At 44.5% G+C, this 18361-nt stretch overlaps 2 long non-coding RNA genes across 2 annotated transcripts; one reads left to right on the forward strand and one right to left on the reverse strand.

Annotated features, from left to right (window-relative positions):
* Positions 1–4641: 4641 nt before the first annotated feature.
* Positions 4642–8765, forward strand: LOC310842079. Its single transcript, XR_014562830.1, has 3 exons — positions 4642–4774; positions 7018–7144; positions 8572–8765. It is a non-coding gene; the product is annotated as an uncharacterized lncRNA (long non-coding RNA).
* Positions 8766–9133: 368 nt separating this feature from the next.
* On the reverse strand, positions 9134–13703 carry LOC310842265. Its single transcript, XR_014563049.1, has 4 exons — positions 13563–13703; positions 12487–12616; positions 10953–11069; positions 9134–9234 (listed from the first exon to the last, which is right to left on the reverse strand). It is a non-coding gene; the product is annotated as an uncharacterized lncRNA (long non-coding RNA).
* Positions 13704–18361: the final 4658 nt, after the last annotated feature.

Genomic DNA, 18361 nt, shown 5'->3' on the forward strand with positions numbered 1-18361 from the left:
TTACAAAAGTACTTTAATATATATTGGTGTAAACATCTCCAAAGATGTTAAATAAAGTCCATGTATTTTAAACTGATGTTTCCAGTTCTGATAAAGCAATATCATTTTCATACAGTGGAATTTTGAATTCATGCAAGCCAAATTTGATTCCATGGATATTTCAATTCCTTTTTTTAAGTCAAAATTGCTAATGGTTATATAACAATTGCAAACAATAATGGAGATAATGGTACACATTGCGGTCTTAGTGGCTTTGACAACTGATTGTGAAAAAAATCTTTCCCTGTTGGGTCCTTGTGGAAGAGGTAAATACACTCTTTAAATCTGTCACCAATATTGTTTTAAATGGGCCACCTATTTCTGTGGTCGTCCAATTCATCTTTATCCCAAGATAAACCCAACCTTGCAGCAAAGAGCATGGTTTCTTCAAAATGGATGTAGAACTGAAAATATAATAACAAAATATTTACTCACTATTTATTCTTTCTCTTATCAGGGCAGAAGAAGCAACGAATTCTAGCCTAAATGTACAAGCCCAAGGAATTCAAGGTACACCCAAGAAGGTCATTTCAACCCTGACCATAACAGGCCAAGCAACTGCCCTTTCTCTCAACAGATTAGTTCAGAAGATAAATGTTTTCCTTAAGAGAAAAAGCTCAAAAGACTGGTTGCTCCCTGTCATACAAGGGCAAGGGATGGTTGTTTCACCCAACTAAGGAGATCAGGGGACACATCTTACCCTGAAGATACAAGCCCATGTCAGAATTGAAGAAGTGGCTATTGCTAAACAGAGGAGACGTGGGTGGGTTAAACCACAGAGCCTAGGACTTGCCGATCAGAAGGTCGGCAGTTTGAATCCCCGCGACAGGGTGAGCTCCCGTTGCTCGGTCCCTGCTCCTGCCAACCTAGCAGTTCGAAAGCATGCCAAAGTGCAAGTAGATAAATAGGTACCACTCTGGTGGGAAGGTAAACGGCGTTTCCGTGCGCTGCTCTGGTTTGCCAGAAGCGGCTTAGTCATGCTGGCCACATGATTCGGAAGCTGTATGCCGGCTCGCTCGGCCAGTAAAGCGAGATGAGCGCCACAACCCCAGAGTCAGCCACGACTGGACATAATGGTCAGGGGTCCCTTTACCTTTACTGTTGCTAAACAACCCCACTTTCTCCTTCCAGGTGATGGTGTCAGAGCTGATACTCCAGAAAAGTGCTTCAAGCACTCAGGAGCTTGTAGAAAGCATTCATGCAATGCTACGTTTAAAGATCTAGGAAAATGCGGACCAGGACTCTATTGCAGTAGTAGATCGTAAGATTCTCCCCCCCCCCCCCAGATAAAAAGCTACCAAATATGACTTCACCACCTGCCATTTAATTTATTAGTTAGATTGTTATTTTTTTAACATTGTTCTACAAAGACCACCTACTTACAGGTTGGTCCTATTCAGTGGTAACTCACACTGTGCTGGGAAAATCTTAGTTTCTTCTGCATGGATTTAGAATTGCAAATATAATAATGCCATATTTACTCACTATTTATTCTTTCCCTGTGGTGTATGGGGTGTTAGAGGAGGGATAGTACCTCTGGTGGAGGACATGTTATGCTCCTGGGGTAATTTTTTCACCTTTGATCCCCAAACTGCACTCAGCTCTCACCTCTGGCTCCTAGAAGCTGTCACAAATTTGACAGTGGCACATACCCCAGGAATGGCTTAGACTGGTCAGCTAAACCTGGTGAGGGTAGCCGGTGGGTCTCAAACCCTTGGTGAGTTTCCCTACATGAGAACAGGCTTCAGTGGACTGAGAGGATGACACCAGTAGTGGGTCCAACAGTCTGTAGAGGGGAATAATGCACTGATGGGCCTCGTCAACCCACATAGGAGAAGGAAAGCTCTAATCCTAAACTGCCACTGTCATGTGGAACATCTTCAGGAGAAGTAAAGACTAAATTAAGTAGTAAACCATACACAAATCAGTGGAGTCCCTAAGGTGGTTGGATGGTGCCTTGTACACCTCCTTCCTGCAACTCTTGCAGCCAAGCTGGTGCCAAACATATTGCTCTGCTTTTCTTTGGACCACATCAGCAAGGCTGAGAGGGGGGTCTTGTCATCTAGGCAGCCCAGAACCTCCATATAAACTGCCCAAGTTTGTGCCCTGGGGAAGTAACTTTGGTGCTGCTAACACAGTGGTTTAACTCCCCACCCCCCACCCAAGATACACTCCATTGTCTCTTGAGACAGAAGGTTGCCAATAACAACAATATTCTTTCTCTTAACTGTAGAGAAGCAAAAACTAATCCCCTTTTGTATATTTGAACAATGTGCACTGTAATGGTCAAGAACTACCGGTACTTGCTTGATTGTGACAAAACTAGAGTCTGTCCATTTATGCCAAGGGAATTGGGGTAACAAAATATATTGAAAACACACAAAATGATTTGTGGCTAACAGAGGACCTTAGAATACATTAGTTGGTTGGCTTCCATCTGTCTTGGGAGACAATTGTGGGAGTGAGGTCAAACTGTGGGAAGGTTGCAGTGCCTGCCGTCTGTTCTAAGACAAATCAGGTTTCAAGAAGAGCTTGTGGATTATGGAATGAAAAGTCAAGAAGACCCTGGATCTACACTTGCCTCTTCCCCAAATCCACTAGGTGGTACGAAAGTAGCTCTTCTCCTGTTTCCACTAGGGAGAGAAGAACATTGACTGAACCTAGTGGATTAGTAGAATAGGTTAGCATCAACTGTAGCTGTTAGACAATCACAATTACTATATAAGTATATATTGTCATTATTAAATGGGTTCCAATAGACATTTGTATTCAAATGCTGTAACTGGCAGAAAGATCATGAACAGCCCAGATGACTGGTGCCAGAGGTTTAAGAATTTAATAAGAATAGCCAAGATGTCTTGTGGCAGCTTGTCAGAATTTCAAAGGTGGCTTTTCCTAAACAACCCCATTTTATCGTTCCAGGTGATAACACCACTGCTGATTCTCCAGAAAAGTGCTTTAAACTCGTGGGAACTTGTAAAAAGGCCCCATGCAAAACTAAGGACCAGCATCTTGGAAATTGTGGGAATGAACTCAACTGCTGCAGATCGTAAGATTGGAAATGACACTTGCACCTGCCATTTGATATATTAACTTTAGATTGCTCATTTTTAAAATGTTGGTTTATATGGGCCACCCACAAATAGGGTGGTCCTATGCATATTTATGCCAAGATCACCTGCTTATAGAGTTGGATGTAAGGGGTGTTAGGGGAGGGGTGGTACTTCTGGTGGGGGACATGCTCCTTCTGGGGAGGTTTATGCACCTTTGGTCCCCACCCTGCATTCAGCTCTCACATGAGACTCCTGTAAACTGCCAGCATGCGACAGTGACCACACCCAGGGCAACTTCTTTGTCTGGCTGGCTAAACCCAGTAGTCAATGGGTTTCAAAAACTCTGTGAGTTAGGGACTTCCTTGAATGAGAGGATAGGTTCTGGTGGACTGAGAGGATGAGACCCAAAAGTGGGTCTACCAATCAAGAAGGCATTTTCTGCATGTGCTCTAGAGCAGTGTTTCCCAACCTTGGGCCTCCAGCTGTTCTTGAACTACAACTCCCATCATCCCTGACTAGCAAGACCAGTGGCAAGGGGCAGGTGGAGCTTGTCAACCTGGGCAAAGCAAAACTCTGATCCAAAACCTTCAGTGCCTTGTGGGATATCTTTGGAAGAAGAAAAGGTAAAGGATCAAACTCTACACATATCCATAGTATAGTCCCTATGGTGGTCGGATGGCATCTTGTATGCCTCGCTCTGGCAAATCTGCAGCCCAGGCTGGTGCCAAACATATTGGTCTACCACATCTGTGGGCCCGAGAAGGGAGTCTTGTCATCTGGGCAGCCCAGGACCTCCATGCACACTGCCCAGGCTTGCACCTTGGGGAGGTCACTTCAGGGCTGCTAACACAGAGGTCTGACTTCAGACCTGGAGGGCACTCCATTGTCTTTTGAGGAAGATGGATGCCAACAGCAATACTTGTGGAGTGGTTCTATTCATCTTCTATTCATTGACATAAGGGGAGAGCCTATAGTTGGATTAGCATCAACAGGCTCCACCTACTGGTGAATAAACTCCCTTGTTTTAGACATCCAATGCCTAAGCCAACACCTTTTCACCACTGTAATCAATAAAGTTGTGGCCTTTTCTTGCCCATTAACCTTATATCACGTGTCCTTGCGTAGTCATTTCACATTGTGGGGGTCGGGTCCTTGAACCACAATAAGGGAATTTCCCTTTAAAAAAGGGAAACGTTGACAGCTATGGTCAAAGTACGCAGTGGAGCACATCTCCCCGTATGCTTGTTGACTCTCCCAAAGAACACTAAAAGTGCTCATTGTACTAACTCGGTTGTGCTCTTCAGTTCATTCTGTTTGTTTTAGTGACAGACCACAAAAGCTACAAATTGGATAGTGTTCAGGTACTGCACTGTACTTGGTGTCCTCTCTCTGGTTCACCTTGTGTTCTTGTGCTGCGATGCAAAAATAGCTCTCCTTTGATGCAAAGTGCCAAGAATTTCTGCCACAGCACATTAGGAGCATCAGTGCAAGATGGGTGGGTTATAAACAATAAAATTATCATTATCATTATGACAGAGGCTTATAAATAGTAAAAGATTCAGCCGTTGCAATAACATAAAACCTTAGTAGCATAAAACCTCTCCCTGTCCTCTTTGAGATCCCAACCATGAAAATCTACTACTACATTGCTGTCCTTTCTGGGATGTTCTTTGTTTCCAAAGGTATTATTATTATTATTATTTATTGAATTTATTTGCTGCCCTATACCCAGAGGTCTCAGGGAAGTTCACAGAATAAAATCAAAATATAAAACCACAAAATACCTAATCAAAATAAAAACAACAGCCCAATAACCCCCATGCCCCCCCCCAAAAAAACCCACCACATTTTTAAAGGGCATAGGGTGCCAAGGTATGCATACCATGATGTGTTGCAATTCGGCTGTTTCATGTAACAGCTTCCCTTGGAAGTTATTTTGCTTTAGGGTGGCCAGGTTGAAATGCCACCTCCCCTATTGTTCTTTTAATATTTCTATTTTTCATATGAGAGTTCTGTCCAGTTATCCGCAAAGCCAGTAATACAGAATTGTTCTGCCTGGCCTTTGGCTTGGAATCAACTTGATCCCCATCCCCTCTTTCTTCTTTCCTTTCTCCTTGTATGATGGAACTCCTACTTGGGGACTTCCCTGGCTTTTTTCTGGCCCACGTAGGACCAGTCTGGATAGTTGGCCTTGGTGAAGATTTGAAGTTTTCATCCCCCAAAGGTTTTTTATTTGAGTTTCTACTGAAATGAGGCTGCATTTTAATGTTGTATTTTAATCTTGTTTTTAAATAGTATTTTAATCAATTGTTTTTATACCTGGTGTTAGCCGCCCTGGTCTTGGCTGGGGAGGGTGGTGTATAAATAAAATTTACTACTTCTACTACTACTACTACTACTATTTTGCATAGATAGTGGGCTGTTTGTTCTTTGCAGAATGAAATTGATGTTGGTTGTCGTTGTTGTTGCTGCTGCTGCTGCTGCTGCTTTTTGTGTGTATGTGTATGGAAGAGGGAGAGGGAGAGGGCGAAGGAAAGGGGGAGAGACACCATGCTCTTCCTTCTTGATCTCTCGTTGGCATTTGATACGGATGACCATGGAACCTTCCTGGACCAGGTCCGAGGAACGGGAATATGGGAGAGTGTATTGTAGTGGTTCAAGGAGAAACCTTCACTTTATTTGGAGCCTGCTGAAAACATTCTTGTTTGGACAAATCTACCTGGATGCTTAGAAAGTTGAGGTGTTTTAGTTTTTTAAGTTCTGTATGTTTTAAAATATGGTTGTAAATTCTGTCCATAAGTGACTGTGGAGGCCTATTCTGGATCCACACATCCTTCTACTGTGGCGACATAGGTTTCCAGGTGGGAATTGATCACAGTGAGAGTTTGCCAAACATGCCTTCCTCTTAGCTTGTTTCTCCTTTCGTCCTGAGTTTGTGCTTCATTAAAGTCCACGATGCCTTTGGTAGAAGCAAGTCTCCAATTGAAGTGCTCACAGGCCAGTGATTCCCAGTTGTCGGTGTTTATATTACTTTTTTTTTTTTTTTAGATTTGCCCTGAGAGTGTCTTTAAACCTCTTTTGTTGTCCACCAGAATTACACTTACCATTCTTAAGTTGGGAATAGAGTAGTTGCTTTGGAAGATGATAATCAGGCATCTGAACCACATGACCAGTCCAACAAAGTTGATGTTGAAGAATCATTGCTTCAACACTAGTGATATTTGCTTCTTCCAGTACACTGATGTTAGTTTTTCTGTCATCCCAAGTGACATGTAAAAAAATTCAGAGACGGAATCTTTTCAGGAGTTGGAGATTATGTTTGCAGCTTAATTCATATATGGAAGTTATTTTGTGTGTGCAAAGGTGAATTTGTGTGTACCTTGAGTCTTCTCTTTTACAAAGGTCTTGCATGGGAGGGGGTGTTTTTCCTAGAAATGAATATTGTTGTTGTTTAGTTGTTTAGTCGTGTCCGACTCTTCGTGACCCCATGGACCAGAGCACACCAGGCACTCCTGTCTTCCACTGCCTCCCGCAGTTTGGTCAAACTCATGTTGGTAGCTTCGAGAACACTGTCCAACCATCTCATCCTCTGTTGTCCCCTTCTCCTTGTGCCCTCAATCTTTCCCAACATCAGGGTCTTTTCCAGGGAGTCTTCTCTTCTCATGAGGTGGCCAAAGTATTGAATCCTCAGCTTTAGGATCTGCCCTTCCAGTGAGCACTCAGGGCTGATTTCCTTCAGAATGGATAGGTTTGATCTTCTTGTAGTTCATGGGACTCTTAAGAGTCTCCTCCAGCACCATAATTCAAAAACATTGATTCTTCAGTGATCAGCTTTCTTTATGGTCCAGCTCTCACTTCCGAAGATATTAAAAAGCTGCACCCATGAATGAGTGGCTTACAATGCCTTTTCTCTTTCTGTTTGCAGGTCAAACCGGTTTTATAGAAACTCGTGAAGCGTGCGAAGCTGCTGAAGGTTGGTGCCAGGAAGGCCCATGCAGTATCGGACCCATGGAAATTGGAAAGTGTGACACATGGATCTTCTGCTGTTCAGGGTAAAGTTTCCCAGTTTGTTTGTTTGTTTTTTAAATCCACTCTGCCCCAATTAAACATGTGTTTGCATTTTCAAATTTTCAAATTTACATATACAGTACACTGCAACATCACAGGTCCCAGTAGTTTTGCTTCTGGAATACAGTGGTACCTCTGGATGTGAACGGGATCTGTTCTGGAGTCCCGTTTGCATCCTGAATAGAATGTAAGATGTGACTGCGTGTCTGCGCATGTGCGGGTCACATTTTGCCACTTCTGTGCATGAGCGTGATGTAATTTTGAGTGTCTACGCATGCGGGAGTGGCAAAAGACGGAAGTAACGCACTCCTTTACTTCCGGGCTGCCGCAGAGCGTAACTTGAAAACGCTCAACCTGAAGCACATTCAACCCAAGGTATGACTGTACACAGTTTGTTCTCTCCATAAGGAGCTGGTACCTGTTCGTTGGTGAAAACTGGAGAATGGCTCTGAAACCTGAGTACAGTGGTACCTCGGGTTAAGAACTTAATTCATTCTGGAGGTCCGTTCTTAACCTGAACTGTTCTTAACCTGAGGTACCACTTTAGCTAATGGGGCCTCCCGCTGCCACCGCCATGCGATTTCTGTTCTCATCCTGAAGCAAAGTTCTTAACCCCAGGTACTATTTCTGGGTTAGCAGAGTCTGTAACCTGAAGCGTCTATAACCTGAAGCGTCTGTGACCCGAGATACCACTGTACAACAATGTGAAGCAGAAGAGTAACTTTTTGGGGGGAGTGCTTTGTCATACACAGACACTGATAAATGGCGATTTGAAAATGCAAATACATGTTTAATTGGGGCAGAGTGCTGACAGAAAATCTGAAGGGGGATTTTGCTTAGTTGGGGTTCAATTCAGCAGCAGAGGAGGCTCTCAGGTAATGCAACCGGTGTGGTCACGCTGGGCACAGAGGTCACGGGGTGCCACAGCATACACTACCACTAATGCATCCAATAGAAGGTGAGAGTTGTGGGGGGTTCCCAGTTTTGTGCATCACACAGAGTGCCACTGAAATTTGATATGTCAAGGTCTTTTACTGCCTGCAGGTAAGAATGAGTTTTCTCAAGGTTCAGCTCTGGAACAATGAGGAAATCCCCCAGACCCATGAAAATTAATCAGTGCACATTATAGCCAAAAGATGGTTCAAGGAAAAGTTTAAGAGGCATCCATACTGCCTTCCCAGCCTCTTCTTCACTTCCTGGGTTATTGTTTTGGGGAAGAGAGGAGGCTGAAGGAGATAATGACATTCACCAGCTTGTGTTATGGTGATATCTGTAAGTTCTTTCATGCAGAAGTACTATTTTTGTCCTTGAAAATCTGCATGAATATTCTCCGGTAGACTGTGCTTTCTGTTTCTTGCAAATGTTGTGCGAGGGATGTCCCTGAAAATAAAAATCTGCTATCTTCCTATAGGAACTACGGAAACTGAAGTTGGCACCTCATCAACTATTATGTTCTCATGTACATGATGAGCCACTACTCTTTAGCCTTCAGAATATGTTACCATGAGACTGAGATCCTACATTGTTGATTGCGGGACTTGTTACACATCTTTGGAAAACCAGTGCATAACGTGTCAAATAAAGGAGATGATGTACCGCTAAAAATTCCTGTGTGTGCATTCTTTTCAACGTGCATATTGCCTATAAGGAAAGTGGCTTTACTTTCAGTTCAGTGAACTACTGGACTATGAAGTGATCTGCTGGCGGCCCTGCCAGAGAAGGAAAACCTTTCCAATTTTGGGAACACCTTTGATGCTCCATCTTGTATTCGCCCTTGCCTGCTTCACAACTTTTACAGGCACAGAAGGGAGCCAATGGATAGTGCAGAGGCACTGCAGAGACATAACTAATCAACTCAGTGACTGGACTTTAAATAAGTATTTTCCACCCCCCAAAAAAATCAATTCACACACATTTTTACAATGCAGTTTCAAATCACCGTGTATTTATTTCAGTGATCAGCAGTACCAAGTTCTATATAATGGGAGATTCAGGGTATGTATTTCTATTGATGTTCCCCTTTGATAAAGAGATTGTATATTAAGCAGAAGACAAACCCCAAACTTAGTACTGCCTGCAAAAGAAAGAAAGAAATGAGTCACTGAATCACTCGTGCAGCAATGTGTAATTTAACAACAAATTCATAGCACTGTTGATGCCCACCTTTAGAATTTTTCTCATTGATGCAATACTGCTTTTGGGAGCTCAGATAACAGAAAAAGCAATCAAAAGCTAAAGGTGCTGAATAAATTGCATGCTTGTCCCCACCATAAGTTAGAAAGAGAACCCTGAAGGCAGAGGGAGGCAACAAGATGTCTTCAAAGACATCTGGTGAACTCATGTTTGCAACCAAGGGCTCCATGACAAAGTCCTGCCCTGTGGCAAATGATCAGCAAGTTTCTCCTCCAGGAGAGAATGGTGAAATGGCTGTCGTCTCTTGCCCAGGATTTCAGCTTGGTAAGAAGACCGTGATTATATTGTTAGAATTCCTGCTCCATGATTGCAGTCATGGGATTTTTGTCTATCACATGACGGTGTATGTTTTGACTCCACAGAGTGGGAAGTGACGGAAACAGGATGTTTGTGTTACTGTGTTCCGTGAAGTGGGATTATTGTCCTTTGTTCATTCTCTTTGCTGTCTGATGCTAGAGAGAGAGGGAGCCATGTTGCAGTGCTCCGTGTGTGTTTCTATGTAAATAAAGTAGATTAGCCAAAATGCTGAGTTGCTGAGGTCTGTTACACAAGCTGCGCAAACTCTGTGGTTCCCTAAGTGTGCCTATGTCAGTTGGCATCGGTCGCTGTGATGTTTGGGCTGAAGAAAGCTTTTGAAGCTCCTGAACAATCGACCAGGAGGGACGGAACATGCAAGTTGGGCATGTGTCTCTACCAGGGTTCTACTCAAGTGTAGGACAACCTCCTGATACATATCACTTGCCATCAGACTGAGAGACTCATATATATATAATGTTCAGTAGCACCTTAGAGACCAGCTAAGTTTGTTCTTGGTATAAGCTTTCGTGTGCATGCACACTTCTTCAGATACCCTTTCTCAGATCTGTTCATCTTCTGCTACTTGCTCAAAGATGAGGAGTCTTTTCTTAAAAAAGAAACAAGATGAAGGGACATGGGGTAGCAGCTGTTGTATCTTCAGCATTTGTGCCTTACATCAAACGTTCAGAGAATTCTGTTGAAGCATTTTGTGGGGATGTTTAGGATTATAGATAAGGAAACATTTGTTAAGTGTTATCCTTCCTTCACTCACGCTAGGGTCCTTTCTTAAAGGGGTTATATAATGGGTGTCACTGGCCATACACTGAAAGGTTGTCAGTGAGCTACCCTGCGTGCAGGGCTATGGGCTTGGCTGCCTGCTACATTTATGTCTCACAGAGCACCCCCATATCCCATTTACCCTGATGTTCCCCAGTTCCCCCACTTGGGGGGAGCTGGGAGGGATACACGCCCAAGGCCTAAGCCAAGGTCTTCCTACATTCGGAAGTCTAATAAAGTTGTGGCCCAATTTTTAATTCCATAGTGTTGTCAGAATCTTTTCTTATGATCCCTGGGGGCTGGGACTGTTGCACCTGACCAAGCAATCCCCTGAGCCTGAGCTCAGTCAGAGCAAGTAGCCTATCAAGCAGACAGAGGAAAAGGCAGCCAGCTATTTCCCTGTTCCAGGTTGTCAACGTGCTCATTAAGCCATATATGGCTGTGTCTTGCCCTGCTTTCTGTCTCTGTGTTTGGGGCAAATAAAGGCAACCACATTTAAGGTTGGCTTAAGGGAATTTTGCCTACCTTAAGCAGCATGGACTTCCTCTGCCACACACCCCAATTTTCTTGTAATTATCAAGACAATGCCACACCAGGCAATAGCCGCCATTTGACTTACATGAAAACATGTGATTTATCAAGCTAAAAGAAAGAAAGGAAAAATCGTGATCGAAACAGGCTCAAGTCAGGAAATGCTAGCCTTGCTAACTGCCTAGCTGTCTTCTGTTCAGCTCAACTGCTGATATATGACAAAATATATGATATATATTACTTAATTGTAATAACCTCGAAGCAGTTTAGAGGGAAAAAAAGCTTTGCATTAAGATTATCAATAAAAGTAAGAGAAAACAAGTTAACCTAAAACGTATCAGTCAGATTGTTTCCCAGTTCTGCAGATACAAGATGAACTTTGTGGCTGGTGCCTATAATATATAGAATGACCGAATAATTGAATATGAGATCAGAGCATATTGATAGTCTATAACTTTAAGATCACAGTCCATACCTAAGGGAAAGTTTCTCATCCTTCTAATCTTATGTTCACTTTGTCATGTTTCTGCATATTTGGGATACTTTTTAAAAACAACCAAAGTAGTCAACAAAATTCACTAACGCTTTTGAGCTTAGGAGGAACTAACATTTCTCCTAATATGCACATATATTGAATTAATTTTGCCCAATATTCCAATTTCTGCAAAACATTTTCGTATGTTATTTCCCCCGATGCATGCATGATAATGCAGACTTTCCAATAATGTGTAGTTTGGGGGTGGTTGAAAGCACAAAGTCAATAAAAGTTAAGAAACCCAACACAAAGCTAAGAAAGCCAAATTTCGTCATGTAGCCACATCTCAGATCACCTACTGTAAATGATAATATTGTCAGTGCTTTTCCTCTGGGGGTACGCAGGGGTACACAAACCCCTAAACATTTTGTAAGTTTGGCCTCATTGAGGGGCAGTATTTCAATATGAGTAGGAAAATGAGAGTACCCCTAAACATTTTTTAAAAAGAAAAAAGCACTGAATATTGTTATAAACTTTGCATGTTGCTGCTCAAAAATGGCCCAGCCATTAGGCAGGTTGAAGCTGCTGCTTCAGGCATCAGAACACCCTCCCCACCTCCAGGTCGCATGCCAACTGGTGCCCAGCCTGCCTCACCTCCGGCGTCAGTAGTGGAGAAGTGTGGCTGACATTGGCACCAATTTTGTGCAAGATCACATCCATTATAGGCTAAATTTCACCCCATTTCAGTGATGATTATGCTGTCATTTCTTTGTCAGTGGTGGATGTGGCAGGGCAAAACCAGATGTGCCTCCCCTTTTTGGTACATTACATGTGAATTTATGCATCCAGCACAGCTTACTAGCTAGACTTACCTACTTTACTTTCACATACGTTGTATTTGCCATCTGAAAGGACAAGCATTTCCCTTCACAGAGTACAGGAGCTCTGCATGAACTCACACCACTCTCAAATGCAGAGCCATCAACCACAACTCCTCGGAACATGAACACGCTTGATGGCCCTGCAAGGATCATTGTGGCAAATTCTGCTTACCTTTTACAACACTTCTTCCCTTCAGAACATGATCCAAGGTTCAGCGCATACAATGGACAGTGTTTTTGACAGTCAGTATTCTTAATATATAAACATGAGATCTCATCAAGGTCCCTTAGAGCAGAAAGCCCTAAAGAAGGAAGGAAGGAAGGAAGGAAGGAAGGAAGGAAGGAAAGAAAGAAAGAAAGAAAGAAAGAAAGAAAGAAAGAAAGAAAGAAATGAATATGAGAGCTGAGATTTCAGTATTTCTCAAAAGTTTCCAACTCTTCTTAGCATCATAATCCATATACAACACAAGACCTGGTTCCTCATTTGATGCCAGATAGAGCTTGAAAAACGGCACAGCAGACAGCAGTTTTATCAGCTGTAAGTTTTCGGCATCATTTTACCGATCAACGTTATTGTCACCGACACCATCATTTAATACCTGGTCTTTTCCATATAGATTCAGTGTTGGAAAAGGCCGCCTCTTACTGTAGAATCCCCACCAGTGTATAAACATGCACTTGGCTGACAGAAGGTTAGATTAGGAACGGAAGAGGAATGTGCATAATACACATTTCAATACAAATCAATTTATGTATGCAGCTTCTCAGTCTCAACAGCCTAGGAAGGTGGGATAAAAAATATCCACTTAAGAGAGTTATAGAAAAAGGAAAGTTTTCAATGGTTGTTGAAAATATATCTTACACACACAAAACACAGAATGCAATATAGTTGATGCCTAAGGTAAAAATATGCATTTATATTTTCTGGGACTCTCTCTTTTTTTTTTAGCTAAGAACTGCATTGCAATGTTCAGAGAAATGCAAAATCTAAAGGATAACATTAGTTCAGGAGGTACAGTTCAGGTCAATTCATGTCAGAATCTTCAACAAATGATTTTTCTTAGCATCTCTGAAATAATTGTGATAAATGGCAAAAGGAGTGGTTGGTTGGCACGTTGTCTAGAAAACCAGTGTTTTCTGTTGGGTCTCTGGCTTCAGCTGGCTTGCTATGCAAGCATTCTAGAGAGATGCCTTGCCCTGATAATTAATAAGGTGAATACCCCCCCCCACACACATATAAAAACATACCTGGAGAAGTCAACAGTGTCCGTAAAACAAAAAGAGGGATAACCCAAAAGGCTTGCATGGTTGTTTTACTGAGAATTCAACCACTGTGGCAAACCAGGTTATTTGCTGAATCTGATCAAAAATTAAATAAAATACTTGCTATCTTCCTTCTTGGTTTCTTCTTGGGGGGGGAGGGTAATGCCTAGACACAAATAAATGCAGTGTGTGTGTGTGTTTGGTTATGGTAGAGAATTGTGCAGAAACTGTCTTTGTCGGACTTCACATAGAGTTTTTAATGGCACACAGTGGAAAGCAATGACGAACACACAGCAAAGATAATACTGAGTACAGATTATTCGCTTGGACAACTTTTGTCACAGGACGTTCAACAGTGAGACGGAATGAGGTGGGTAGTGCCTGAGGTTGGACTTCATGGACATCTTTGATGCCTACAGAACATTCAAAAATACAAAATGTATGCTCCGTCAGGACAGCTGCAAACAAGTTATCCCAAAATAGGTCTCTTTGAATTCAGGGGAGGGGGCCAATCCCTACTGAGTGCTTTTCATCTCAGAGGCTCATGTAAACACATGGAACACAGCCGTGTTGTTGGGACATAGAGCATATGAAACTTGTGTTTTATCTCGACAAATAGCTCTCCCTCCCCTGAATGCCTATAGCACATGTGAACATAAGAATGGCTCTGTTGGATGAGACTAGTGGGCCATCTAGTCAGGTATCCTGTTCTCCCTGTGGCTAACCAGGTGTCTATGGGAAGCTCACAAGCAGTGGCGTAGAATGGGCACAGGAGCAGTAGCCTTGAGCGCAAAATTGTGAGGGGCACAAAATTCCAACACCCGGTACTGCCTCAATACAGCCGTGTGCTTCTTTTGCTGGGCTCTGTTGAAAATGGCTTCTCCATGCAAACCAGGAAGTGGCCTTTCCAGACAATGGAACAATTCTTCTCATTTCTGTAGCTGTGATTTCTTGGGTGAAGCAGGTGCCGTTAGGCAGTTGAATATGTATGCATACTCTGTCCATTTCTCTCTCTCTCATTCCTACTCCCTGTCGCCCCGGACACTTGCAACCCATGCTATTGTTACTAGTTTCAGAACTCACAGGGTTAAGGAGTTCTGAGTGACGTCTCTCCATTCCTGAGGCATGACCAGAAGGTGGGAGTGGCTTTATCTCACTGCCTGTTCTGTCTCTGCGTCCGAAAGAGACGGAAGCAAAATGTGTGAGCTGAGTCCAGGAAAGCTCCGTAATTGTTTAACTGCTTGAATAAAGAATGAGTTTTAAACACACTGACGCCTAGGTGTGTTTGATCTGTTTAACACCGGGGAGCAACAGCACGCTGCGTGAAATTCTCTGCACTTGTGGCTGCCGGAGGAGGACCAGCAGAGAGGCCGCAGACGGAAGAGTGCCGGGCTGCCATTCAAGTAGCTGCGCCTAATTGGGTTCCAATCCAATTAGCCACACCAATTATTCAACAGGTTATGGGTCGCTAATTACTGCTTTGAAGCTGTTGCGACGGTGTGCCGGTGTGTGTTTGAAGCCAGCTGAAGAAGACACTGGGGCCAGCTGGAGTCCTGCCTGTGTCTGGGGCAGAGGAACTCGCTGGGAAAAGAGCTGATCTGCTGAGACAGGTGCCGGAAAGTTGCTGTTACGTGAGTACACTGGGTATCGGGGAGAGATGGCTCAGTCCCAGAAGCATGGCTTTGAGCTTAAGCTGCCATGTGAGAAGTTGACTTGCGAAAGCTGGTTGCAGTGGAGCTTTCACGTGGAATTTTTTCTCGTCGGGACAAACCTTTGGGGAGCAGTTCAGCCAACACAGAAGGCGGTTGGGAAAGCTGAAGCTTCAAAGCTAAGTGAAGCTGAGAAGCGTGTACTTGCTTTTCTGGCAGAGAATGTGAGTGTTGATCTGATGCATGTTATCCTGGATGCTAAAAGGCCTGAGGCTGCTTGGCTGGCACTCTGTGAGGCTTGTAAAGCGGGAGTGGGAAGCAAGGGCCAAGATGTGGCTGCATCCGAAGGGGAGAGGCAAGATGGCGCTGGGCACATTCTTGAGAGCTGACACACAGCTGAGGGGAGCTGTGAGCCCCCACGGGGGGATGAAGGGACTATTGCTGGCAGCTGTATGAATGCTGCACCGTACCTGTGTGAGAGGCCAAGCGTTGGGAGCCCTTTACCCACCAGAGGGGGTGCAGGAAAACGTCCTGGGAGCCCTGAGAGCAGTGGGGGGGGGCAGTGAGCAGTGAAAGCTCAGAAACGGCTTGTTTTCCAAAGGCAGCCAAGAGTTGTTTTCGCCATGAGTCGGTGCCTGGGAAGCTGCAGAGAGTTAGACGCTTCAAGGCCGGCCACCTGCACAAAGTGCAGATAAGGCCTACAGAGCTGTGTGGGAACGCAGAGACCAGTCCGGTCTCCAAGGCAACGGAGGCAGTTGCATCTACGGAAGCTGCCAAGGTCCCGAGCAAGTCTTCCTGCAAGGGGGAGTTTGTTGCTGTGACAACCAGAGAGAACAGCTGCAGAAGCCCCAAGGGAGGGGGCAGCGAGACGTTTGTTGCTATGGCGATGTTGAAGGACAGCTCCAGGGAGGAGAGAGTGCTACGCTTTATAATTGACTCAGCAGCCAGCCAGCATCTGATTACAGAGACTCCTGCTGTCAAGATGTGGAACTGCAGATCTGTTTCAGCTGGGGAAAGTATTGTGCTAGCTGATGGGAGACAAATGCCGGTTTCTAACATAGCAAATGTTTATCTTTCTGTTTTGCAGGCGGAGTTACAAGTTCACGTGGTGCCTGGGATGAAACATTGTCTTTTATCTGTTCCTTGTCTGTTACAAAAAGGGTATAAGATGTGCTTTGAAAACAATGTATGCACAATTTCCAAGGCAGGAAAGCAACTGGTCAGTGTTGAAAAGGGGCAGAATAATCTCTTTGTTCTAGAAATGCCTCTGAAGGGTGAGGGGAATGCTGAGAGGGCACAAGCTATGCGTGCTACAGTTCCCACTCATGTTTCATGTGCGTGTGCATGGCACAAGAAGATAGCTCATGGTTCTCTTGAAGAAATCCAAATGTTGCAGGAGTGCACTAAGGGTTGTAAAATAGAAGAGTGTGGCAGATCCCTAAATTGTAGGGCATGTGAAAGGGCAAAGGTAAAAGGGTGCAGTTATCCCAGGGTGGAGTGGGTAACCACAAAACCTTTTGAGCTTGTGCACATAGACCTGTTTGGTCCCATGGCAAAGCCAAGTCTGGGAGGGGCCAGGTTTCTGCTGACGATGCAGGATGATTTTAGCCAGGTTTCATGGTGTTTTGCTCTCAAATTGAAAGAGGATGCACCACAACTGATCAAAGATTGGGTTGCAGAGGTGGAACTAAGGTTTTCCACCAAGGTGCAAGGAGTCAAAAGTGACCGATGTGGAGGGTTTACTGGGTCTGCTCTGCAGAAGTTCTTTCGCCAGAAAGGGATACATCACAAGGTAACTTCTCTTCAGGAGAGGGGAGTGGCAGAGCTGAGAAGTAGAGCTCTGGTTCAAGCAGCAGAGGTTTTGCTGTGTGACTCTGGTTTGCCTCAAAGGTTTTGGTGGGAGGCGGCGAGGACGGTGACCTTTATGGCTAACAGGTCATACAATTCAGTGGCAGGTGAAACCCCACATTTCGTGCTCTACGGAGAGAAACCGCAGGTGCGTTTCTTCCGTGTGTTTGGGTCACCGGCCTTGGTGCCGGTGCCAAAGGCTCAACAAAAGCAGGGTGGCCCTAAGGTCCAGGAAATGATCTTCTGTGGGTATGAGCCTGCGACAAAGGGGTGGAGGTTTGCATATCCAGGAGGTGATCAGACCAAGCTTCTGGTCAGCAGACATGCTGAGTTCTGTGAACAAGATGGTATGTCAAAGCGCAATGCTAGTCCTGATGTTCTCTCAGAATGTCTGTCTGAGGATGAGGATGAGGGAGAGCCAGGGGCTGAACCTGTTGATGAAGACCAGGTCGATGACCAGGGTCAAGAACAGGGTGTGGCATCTCCACAGGTTGTTAAAATAGAGCCCAAGAGTGAGCCTGCGTCTCCTGTTAGCATAATGCAGAGAATTCGAAGACGCTTTAAGTCAGAGGGGGAATCCCGTGATGCAGAGGACACACTAGCTGACCACAGTGAGTCAGAGGAAGTACCTGAGTTTGTACCCAGGCGGTCCTCTCGAGCCACGAAGGGCATTCCACCTGAGAGGTATCAGGCCACAGGTGTGTGGGTTGGTTTCACACAATGAGAACCTGGGAGTTGTGAGGAAGTTCCACAGTTGCCTGATCAGAACGCTGGGAAGGTGCGTAAGGCATTGAAAAGGGGATTGATCTCACAGAGGTCTGTAAAGGTAAACACCCAAGTCACCTCAGGACTGGATAGAAGAGGGGGTGTTACTGGTTTCAGAACTCACAGGGTTAAGGAGTTCTGAGTGACGTCTCTCCATTCCTGAGGTGTGACCAGAAGGTGGGAGTGGCTTTATCTCACTGCCTGTTCTGTCTCTGCGTCCGAAAAAGACGGAAGCAAAATGTGTGAGCTGAGTCCAGGAAAGCTCCGTAATTGTTTAACTGCTTGAATAAAGAATGAGTTTTAAACACACTGACGCCTAGGTGTGTTTGATCTGTTTAACACCGGGGAGCAACAGCACGCTGCGTGAAATTCTCTGCACTTGTGGCTGCCGGAGGAGGACCAGCAGAGAGGCCGCAGACGGAAGAGTGCCGGGCTGCCATTCAAGTAGCTGCGCCTAATTGGGTTCCAATCCAATTAGCCACACCAATTATTCAACAGCTATACCACTGTTCAAAAGCAGGG

This window comes from Podarcis gaigeae, assembly GCF_964106915.1.
Source record: "Podarcis gaigeae genome assembly, chromosome: 3".
Taxonomy (NCBI): Eukaryota; Metazoa; Chordata; class Lepidosauria; order Squamata; family Lacertidae; genus Podarcis; species Podarcis gaigeae.